Genomic DNA, 11,048 nt, shown 5'->3' on the forward strand with positions numbered 1-11,048 from the left:
AAATTTTTTTAAAGAAAAGATGCTAACAAACCCCAGATCTGCTGTTTTACATATTACATTAAGGAATAAACCTGGCAGAGCCCTCCATAAGGGACAGCAAGAAGGAGCGATTATTCCAGGACTAACAACCGAGGGAACAGTATTTCACTTTTACCATATTGGTGAGTGGACAGTGAGCCCCAGGGAGAGTTGGTGAGGGAAATGGAAAAATGGCTTCTGGTGCTTAAAGAAAGTGGGGGAGGTGAGGAGGGCACGCTGAAACACATACAGACTCTTAGCCTCCTTCTTGATTTGGGTGTTTTCCCTTCCATGTCTTCTTCTGCTTGTTGGTCTTTTGTGACACCTTTTCTGCTTCAGGGCTGCTTAAAATCATTAAATTGGCCGTTGAACAGATTTCGTCTGTATACTAAGTTTGGGATCAGAATAATGGTTGGAAATTTTCTGATCTGATTCATCAGAACCCTGAACCTCCTAGAAACAATGAGGAGGATGGGATAACAGAGCCTACTGGTGGAGCTGGAGGTGGGCTCAGTACCACTGCTCAGCACCTCCAAAACACAGGCCGGTGTTTAGGGGGATGATGCTGGACAACCAAAGGATGATAGGACCACTCCAGTCCTCCTTAAATGATGGTCAAGGGCAGGTTCGTTTAGACGCTCCCTCCAACCATTTTGCTCACAACCCATGTGTTTACTGGCCTCAGGCCAGTTACTGAGTGCTCCCTGTGCAAGACCCTAGGGAGAGACACCGAAATGGCGTAGTGCTTCCCCTCAAGGAGCATACAGTCTGTGAGGAAAGATACTATAATAGCAGGCAGGAAGTTTTAAGTGCCTTGAGGGAAATGCAATCAAAACGCTGTAGTGTTTGGAAGAGATTCAGGAAGGGTTTCATAGAGAAGACGGTATTTTAGGGGGATCGCGAATGATGAGTAGGGAAAGTTGGAGGTGGAGGAGGGAGTATTAGGGGATGGGGCATTGTATGGAGAAAGTATAATGAGATGGACAGAAAACTGAGGAGGCCATTAAAGAAATGGCAGGTAGTTTTGTGTGGCTGGAGCAATGGGTCCATATAGGGGAGGCATGGGTCAATAAGCTGGACAGAGAGAATATGGCTTAGCTGTGGAGAGTCTCAACTGTCAGCTAAGAATCCCAAGAGTGGGTGGGGTACAGTCAGCAGAGGATGTGCAGGGGTGGAGGGGTGGAGGGAGCAGTGGGGGGAGTAGGAGTACAGTTTTGGGTTGGCTTTGTCAGGGTTTTGCTGTTTCCCTTGCCTGGAATGTCTCTGCTCAGCCTCTTCCTCGACATTCTGTGCATCCTGTGGCCCATCACAAATGCTATCTCTTCCAAGAAGCCTTGCTCCAGCCCTCCAAGCCGAGTTGATCTCTCCAGACTCTGAGCTCCCCGCAGCTCACCTTCTGAAGCTTTCCACTGACGTTTATCACAGCCCATCCTGCCAGACAGCTATTTTAACCTGTATCTTTTCTGAATCCTGCACACATTATATGCTTGGTAAATGTTTTTAATTCTAGTAGAATTCACTTCCTCTTGAATACTCTGCCTGTAACTTGGGGAAGCAGCTCTATGACTCTCCATCAACCTGAATAGTATTTCTATAAACATGGTAGACAGACAGTAGATCAGAATGCCTTTCCACTCACTTATGCCAGAAGCTGAGATTAGACTGGACTTTTGAATTCATGTAGTCCTCCTTTACTAGTGAGGCCCGGAGAGATATAGTAACTTGCTCAAGGTCACACAGTGAGTTAATGATCTGAAATAATGTATGTGAAGATTTTATCACGGTACCTAATACACAAAGGACATTTAACAATTCTTTCTACCTCTCCAGCCTCTTGAACTTTAATTAAGCACCAAACTGCTTGTAATTCTTCCTACCCTTTATGGGAACTTCATGCTGTTTTTTGCATTTGAAGCTCTGCTCATACTTCAAACTTTTTCTTCTTTTTTCTGTCTCTTCCTCCCACCTTCACCAGGTTAACTCCTACTCATCAATTAAGATTACCCTCCCCAGGAATCTTCCTCTGATCCCTTCTCTTCCATTCTCACCCCTCCTCCTGCTCTCTTAGGAGCCTGGGCACGTTCTTTCCTCACCGCACTTGCTAGGTCGTGTGCATATCTTTTGCTTCTGTGCCTGTCTTCCACCTGATGGCAAGCTCCAGAAGGCTGGAGCTGCGTTCTTCATTACGTGCCCAGCACCTCCCACCGTACCTGGAACATAGTGGTGCTCGGTAGATATTTATGGAATGAATGTGCACAGTGGAGCCCTCTCAGGCCCAGGCCACAGACCAGAGAGGCAGCCTCCTTATTGTCTCTTCTGTAACTCACAGGGCCCCGACTGGACGGGCTGCTCAGATTCCGATGGTGTGAGGGCTTTGCGGAGGAGTGCTGAGCCTCAAACACCATTGTTTATCTAAGACACTTCTGCTCTTATTCCTCTTGTAAAATACCAAATAAAAATAGTTCCAGGAAGCTATGTGGCTGAGAAATTCCAGGCTCCGTCTGAGCTCCTAGATAAAGGCTGTTATTGTTAGGAAGTTGGTCATCAATCCAACCTGGCTTTTCTCTCTGCTTTGGTTCCACACCCTTCTAAAGGCACTGATTCTTTTTGTCCTCAGTTGCCCTTAAACCTGTCACTAGCTGGTAGCTGGAAAAAAAAATAAATTGACAGAAATTGATGTAAAAATGATCTAAAGATATCAATTGGCCACAAGCTCACTTTGTGCTCTGGGCTTGTGACATTAAGTTAACTTACTCTCAAAGTGCCTTAACCAGATGGCTAGTATCATCATCTATAAAATGGGAGAAATAACCCCTACCTTACCAGATTACTGCAAGAGTGAAGGAAAATAAGATAGGCAGAGGTTCCTAGTACATAGTAATGGTTAAACAAATGTTACATCTAAATCAAAGGGTATAATCCTCTGACTTTGTCCTGCTGTAGCCAGACTTCATCTGGGCATTAAGTTTTGTCCTAGACATCATATTTTAAAAGAGGGATGTTGATAAATTATCTCCCAGAAGCAAATGACCAAGATGGTAAGAATCTGGAAAATAGACTTTATGAGAAACAGCTGAAGGAGCTGAGACTGTTTAGCTGAGGGAAGAAATAACTAGGAATAGAATGGCATAGAGTAAAGCCTTAGAGGGGTCTTAAAATAATTGAAGGGTTAACATCTGGAAAAGAATTAAGCCTCACTTCTATTCCATAAATATTTATGGATCACCTATTATGTGCCAGGAATTGGGAATGCAAACAAAAGTAAAACACCGTCTTTGTCCTTGAGGATCCTAGGCTACAAAGGACCATCGCGATACAAAAGAGGCTGTTACAGAGGTGTGTACAATGTGCTGGGAGAAAGCAGAGGAGAATTAATTGTACAGAGAGACTGGGCAAGGCTTCACCAAGGAGGTGACATTTGAGTGGACCTTAAAGGAAAACTAGGATGTCTTTAGGCAGAGAAAGGAGGGAAGGGCACCCAGGCAGCGAGTACAGCACATGCAGAGACAGAAATCCCATCCTCCTGGGAAAACTTGGATGCACTGGGAGAGTAGAGGGGAGTGAACTGGCGACGTCAACTTGGAGCCAGATTGTCAAGAGCCTTGGATATTAAGCTAAAGAGTTTGGACTATTTACCTCGAGTGGGTATTGAAGAGCCATCAAAGGCATTTAAGCAGGGGATTTTTATTTTAAAAGGAAAGCTCTAGCTTGGCTCACTGAAAGGGCTTTACAGAGGAGAGACAGAAGGCAGGAGAGACAGGGCATCTTGGCATTCCAAAGAGTTACACGTGGGCTTGAGTCTTCCACTTATCATGGATGAACTTGGGCACATTATTTAAACTCTCTGAATATTTTTTTTCAGTCTCATATTGGGATGATCACATCTACTTTAGAGGGATGTTTTAAGAATCAAATGAGGTAATATAGCCAAACCCCTCACAGGTGCCTGATACTCAAATGATACCCATTTCTTTCCATCCCTTTCTCTTAATGGACAGAGTAGACAGACAAAGGGAGTTCTGCTCAATGACACTTGGAGTCGTGGCCAAACAATGGGATAAATTCCCTTGGGAGAAATGAATATATCACTGGATATGTTCAAGAAGGCTATTTCTTTGGTTGAAAGGGAGCTGAACCAGATAAACCTCTAAAATCCCTTTCTACTTTAAGAATCTATGATTCTATCACCTTCAGGGCCTAAGGTCTAAGGAGAATGGCCAAGAACCTGAGATTTGTTGAAAACCTTTTAGTATTGACCTTGTTAAAAGCAGTCAATTAGACTCAAAGGAAATGAATCTTTTTCACAATGAACATCTATTACTGAAGTGTACGGTTTGAAAAGACCCACCCTAAACTTATAAAAGTCCCTCAGGAGTAGGTAACCATAGTACAGGAGAAAGAGCAGTGGATCTGAAGCTTAGAGGCCTACATTCTAGTGGCAGAAATTAAGGATTTTGCTGTATGGTCTTGGGCAACTCATTCCCCATGTCTTGGCCTCCCTTTCTCCATCAAGAAGATGTGGAGGTTGAACTTGTGAGGGGTCTTCCATTACTAACAGTCTAGGATTCTGGGAGTCCAAGTTGTAAAAAACATGAAATTATGCATGTAAAAATGTTAGACGATTCCAAGGGCTCCCAGAGCAACTACATCACTCACAGGTTATAACCTATGTCTCAATTTAACAGCATCAAACTCCATAAAATATATTCAAAAGTGTGTCACATGCGCTGGGAGTGAGACTCCTTTGACATTCTTCTTAGAATCAGAACTTTGGAGTTCAGTGCATTTCGATTCTCAGCATCACCTTAGCTGCAAATTGGATGATTTCATATTTCTGGTTGAGAGAGAAGGCACTTTTCTCCAGTATGGCAAGGAAATAAAAACATCAGTCATCTGTCACAGAAGGAAGAGATTGTTTTATCTCTATGTTAACTCCAGGGCCTCATCTGGGAGTAGACAAAAAGGAAGACTAGGTGCTTGGACAGCCCTGCTTTTGTATATGCTCTTCCCTCTGACTGCAGTGTCCTACTGGCCAACTCCTCCTTATTGTGTTTGAAGCCTTTCCCTTCCTCGTCTTCTGTTTGGTAGTCCCTCCATTCTATGGAGCGTTCTATGCTCTCTCAGCACGTCATATCTGTTCCAGCATTCTTGACAGTGTATGATAAATGTTGTCAGTGTGGCTAGCGATTCTCTAGGGATGGGTCAGGGGCACGGCACTACCATTTGTTGAGCATCTGCAATGTACCAGGCACATAGATCCTCTCACGTAATCCGCATAGCAACGCTCATGGGGTAGGTATTGTTATCCCGTTTAGCTGAGGAAACGGAGGTCAGGGGAGTTAAATAACTCACTCAAGTTCATACAACTAGTAAGTAACTGAGTCTGACTTTGAATCAGAATTTTTTGGTTCCAAAGCCCATGTGCTTTCAATTTTTCATGCCCTTTTCTTGTCTTATTCATCTCTGTAATCTGAACTCTTAGTATTGGCCCAGCCTTTGGTATTCATCAATTACAATTGTTGAATGACAATCCAATTCTGTTCAATCAATCACTAAAGATTTATTGAATGGAGCAAAGTGCTAGGGGAGCTACAGAGGAGAATGTAATTGGGTGAGGATCGAGCTAGCCTTTCCTTGACTTGCAATGAGCTTCTGGATACATTTGCTCTGAAATAAATACTCTCACTAGCCTTGGCAGTGTCTCAGCTCAGCAGGAGAGGCTGTGGCAATCTCTTGACAAAGCCAGATGGCAGGATAGCCTTGTTTAAGCCAAATTAGTTTCACATCTTCCTAACAACTCTGCTTTAAGGTCCTGGTGTCGTAGGAGAAACAGAACTCAAAAACAACTATCACACATATGAAAAGAGCTATATGAGAGGCTGTACAAGATTCTACAAGAGCAGAATGGAGAGAGGGATTAATTCTGCCTACAAGAATTAAGGAGGGTTTCACAGAGAAGGGGGCATTTCAGCTGGGACTCGAAGGATAAGTAGCTGTATTTATTTGTCAATTTGTCTTGTTTGTTTATTTTCTAGACAGAGAGAGAGAAAGGCATTCTTGATGGAGAATATGCAGAGAGAGGGAGGCACCACCAGGAAGCTGCAAATAGTTCTCTGTGATGGAACATCAGACACCAGGAGGAGATGGTAAGAGGTGAGACAAAAAACCTTGGTTAGGCCAGGTAGTCAAAGGGCCTTGAATGTCATGCCAAAAATTTGGATTTATTCTGATATTCCAAGACATCCCAATGTCCACTGAGCTGTATCTTCAAAGTATCACCTAGAGCCAGCCCTGATGGCCTAGTGGTTAAAGTTCGGTGCTCACTGCTTTGGCAGCCTGGGTTTGCTTCCCGGTCGTGGAACCACACCACTCATCTGTCAGTTGCCACGCTGTGGTGGTGGCTCACATAGAAGAACTAGAATGACTTACAGCTAGGATATACAACTACGTACTGGGGCTTTGGGGAGGAAAAAAAAAAAGAAGGAGGAAGATTAGCAATAGATGTTAGCTCAGGGCAAATCTTTCCCTGCAAAAAACAAAAGCAAAAAACAAAAAAACCCCAAGTGTCACCTAAATTTTTGTCTTTTGGCCCCAAAGTCTGCTTATTAGCAGAGAGAGAAGCGGTAGAATATGGTGGAAATTGGAAGTCAGAGGGTCTGGAGTCTAGTCTGATTCTGCTATTTACTTACCGGTGACAGTCTCTCTGGGCTTCTGTTTTTTCATATGTAAAGTGAAATGGTTAGAAGATTTCTCAGAACTCTGTTATCCCCCAAGTCTGTCTACCAGCTTCACGAGGAAAATCTTTCACGAGGCTCATCTCAGTTCCTGTGGTAGACAGACTCTTGAGGAGGTCGCCCATCATCCCACCTGCTGGTATTCATGGCTTGGTGTAATTCCTTCCACTTGAGTGTGGGCAGGGCCTGTGACTTGCTTCCAACCAAAGACGATCTGATGGATGCGATGTATGTTATTACATAAGTGATTACATGGTTACAGGACATAAAATTGTAGCACCTGTCTTGGTGGAGTCTCTCTCTTACTCCCTGGTTGGCTTTGAAGAAACAAGCTGCCATCTTGTGGGATGCCTATGTTGAGAGGCCCACATGGCAAGGAACTGTGGGCCACTCCAGGAGCTGAGGGCAGCTTCTGACTGACAGCCAACAAGAAAGTAAATCCTTCAGTCCTATAGCCACAAGGAACTGAATTCTGCTAACAACCTGAGTGACTGTGGAAGCAGTTCCTTCCCCCACTTGAGCCTCAGATGAGACTGCAGCCCCGGCTAATACCTTCACTGCAGTCTTGTGACTCTAGGCAGAGGACTCAGCTAAGCTGGGCTTGGATTCCTGACCCATAGAACCTGTGAGATAATAAATATGTGTTGTTTTAAGCCTCTAAATTTGTGGTAATTTATTATGCAGAAGTAGATACAATTCCCCACCCTAACGCTTGAATCTCCTGACCCCAAACCCTATGCTCTATTTACAACTCCGTGCCACCTGTCTGTGAATAATCCCATACCAGTGTCTACGTGTATCTATGTGTGGGTGGCTTTCTCTGTCTATATCTTTGCGTAGGTCACACATTCATGTTCAATCACACACCTTTAGGAAATACTTATTTGTGCAAGGCACACACACAGATGGGTAAGCCCAGGGCCTGCTGTGAGGCACTTACAGCCTGGTGAGGGAGACAGTCCCATGGTGCTAGAGCTGACGAGGACCCACCAGCACGGGCAAGAGAGCTAAGGAAATAAATGTGTATCTAGCACTGTATAAATGAGTTTGCTTTCCCAGCATTATCTCACTGAGTCTTATAAACCTTAAGGTAAATGCTAGCTGTACAGAGGAGGCAACTGAGCCCCAGAGAGGTTAAGGGACTTGCCTTAGATCATGCACCTATGTGGATCAGATCCAGGACTCTAACCCAGTTCTTTTGACTTCAAATTGTTTAGATAGTTAAGAATTAGATATACATTTCCTATGTGTTAATAGATTCTACTGGAACTTCTAGCAGGCACACTTACCTAGAACTCCCTGAGAGGTGATGTGGTGGAATTCTGTCTGATTCCCATGTTGATACACCAGTGAGCTCTCTACCATCACCTTAGAGACAGGGGAAAGAAGATGTAAGCAGACCCGGGCCTGTCTTCATCCACCCTCAGCTAGCACATGGTGGGCATTCAAGAAATAGAGGCTGGATTGCATTTTCTTTGAAGGCCAAAATTTGCCCACCTTGTCCTAAGGTGTCATTTGATTTGACAACAAGGATATAGAGCAGTGATAATAAAACTCAGGGTTATCAAAAGAATCATCTGAGGAGACCTGTTAAAACGCACATTCTAGTGTCCTACCTCCAGAGCTTCTGATTCAGCGGGGCCCAGGAAAGATTTTCAACAAGACCCTCAGATTATCCTGACACAAATAAATCACAGAGTACGTGGATGTTAATGATCAAATCACAGCCAACCAGGTTGAGGTTCAGCTTTTGTCCTCTGATGGGAGCTGTTCCCAAACATATAAACTAATGTTTATAATTCCTTTTCCTTACAGGAGGGAGGAAGCCAGTGGTGTGCTGGTAAATGTTTTAACTGGCTCTCTGGGGAAAAACTAAAAACATACAAACAAACGAACAAAAATCCTTGATCTCTAGCATTTGCCAATATCCACAGCGTCAATACTTGCACCATGGCTGATGTCAAGCTACGAATGGAGCATCATTGAACACTGAGGTGGGAAGAGATACATGCCATTGCCCCTTGCACGCTGGTAGGAGCCTGCTCCAGCAACCACTGGAGGAAGCCCAGATGGGAGAAGGGACTTAGCTCCCTGGGCCTCAGTTTCCCCACTGATAAAATGAGAATTCATGAAGGGCTTCTGATCTCTGATGGATTATGCTTTACTCATGACTAATTCTCAGGCCTTACCTGGGGCTATGGGGCTAGAGAGGCTGAATTCTGATGGCCAGGTTGCCAGGGCACTCAGGGATAGGGGGACAGCGCGGACCCAGCTCTGCTCGCCCCTCCTTTTGTGGGGACGGCAGAGGAGCTCGCAGGCCGGGTGTAAAGAGCACGGGCTTTGGAGTCAGTACTGCTTCAAATCCCGGCCCAAACACCAAACTTCTGTGAGACTCAGCTTCCCTATCTGTAAACTGGGGGAAATAATACTGTACCTACCCCACAGAATGGTTGTGAGGATTCACTGAGAGAAAGTCTCACGGGGTAAAATTTCTGTAAATATGAATCTCTCTCCTTGTCTCCATTTCTTCCCCTGCTCATGACAGTTATTTCCCAAATTTTACCAGAGCTAGTTAGGCCAAAGGGCCAGTTTCATTCATAAGCAGATTAGTAAGTCATCCATACCGTATAATTTGAGGGAAAGATCCTTCAGACAAAAAAAATCATACATATATAAAGTATATGCAATACATATACATTGTACATACATACGTGTGTGTGTGTGTGTGTGTGTGTGTAAGTATATTCCTCCACTATTCTATCATGGGGGCTGAACTTCCACCACTGAAATCTTTATCAATGTCCCATGGCAAAAGACCACTAGGAACACGCCTGTTGTCAAACAAAGTCAGATTTATTACTTGCTGCACGAAAGACAGGGCACTCCTTGTGGAATCGTGGGACATCTCAGAAAAAGGGTGTTACGAGGGGCTTGTTACAAGCAGGAGTTTGCTCTGTGTCAGGAGCTGTCAGAAGGCAGACACGATTCGGGGATTAGGGATCTTAATTTTTATCCAAGAGGGGGAAGAACGGAGCAGGGCTAAGTCTGTAATTGGTAAAGAAACCATCGACACTCATGTCGCCGGGGAGAGGGGATGTTGGTTGTTTTTATGATTTTGCACAGTGTTCTTGTTTTTGTCTGCGTTCAGACATGATCACAGACTGGTATATTTTTTTCTCGCTGCATCACGATCACAGTGACCTTGTCTAGTGTTGGTGTTCTGGGAACTTGTTCATGCTCAGCAGGAGAATGCCGTGGCCTCGCTGTGTGTGCCCAGCCAGCAGACCTCTGACAGGCTGCTGTTTTCTTTCTCATCTTATTTGTTCACAAAACATTTACTGAGGTCTTTTAGGCGTGGTCACACATATTATCTCATTTAAACCTCACAGCATCATCCCGTGAGAGAGAATAATCTTCATTTCATAGATGAGGCAGCTGACTCAGAAAGATGGGTGACTTTCCAAATTCACCCAGTTAAAAAAGAAAAGATAGTCTGGGCACTTGAATCCAGAATTGTCCGGCTCCAAGTCCAGGACTTATTCTATGAAGACACTCCTGAGGAGGCCAAGGATCACCCGAAGTCCTCTTTTGCTATCTGGAAGAAATTGCCATTCCTGGCAGGACAGGCCCACCCTGCCCAAGGCCTTGGCAACTCAAAGTGAGTGCTGGGCACACCAGCGAGGCACATGACTGACGTTCAAGTGGCACAGTGGTTTGGTATAGTTGAGAAAGTGGCACCTGGGCTCTTTGTCCCAGACTTGCTAGTAACTCCCCATGTGACCTGGAATAAGTCGTTTCCCCACCTTGGGCCTCAGTTTCTTTGTCTGATGATCTAAGAGCTCCTGAGCTCAGGAAATCTACAAATAAATATTGATTGAGTGAATGTGTAAAATGAATGAATAAATGGGAGTCTAACCAGAAATGGATTTTCTGTAGTCAATGTTTTGTTGTTTTTTTCCCATCTAGCTCCTCTTTCTGGTTTGGTTGGTTCCCTCCTTTTCCTGTCCTCCTCTTGGTTCCCACCTCCGCTGCCCTCCCAGCCCTCCCTCCACCATGTCTAGGGCTCCCTTGTGCTCTCCTGACCTGGTGGCCCAGCAGCAGCTGCTGACATGGCTGCAACTCCCAGCAGCCCCTCAGCCTCAGCAGTGACCTCAGCCCTCACTTCCAGCCGCTCCTGTCACAGTCTGACAGCCACCTCCAACCACTACTCCCCACAACCCCCTCCAGAGGATCCGTCCATCTCAGCCTTGCCCAAGTTGCTGAGCCAGGAGTCCCTCAGAGTCGGGCCCTTAGAGG

Source organism: Diceros bicornis, chromosome 13 (genome assembly GCF_020826845.1).
Source record: "Diceros bicornis minor isolate mBicDic1 chromosome 13, mDicBic1.mat.cur, whole genome shotgun sequence".
NCBI classification, from domain to species: domain Eukaryota; kingdom Metazoa; phylum Chordata; class Mammalia; order Perissodactyla; family Rhinocerotidae; genus Diceros; species Diceros bicornis.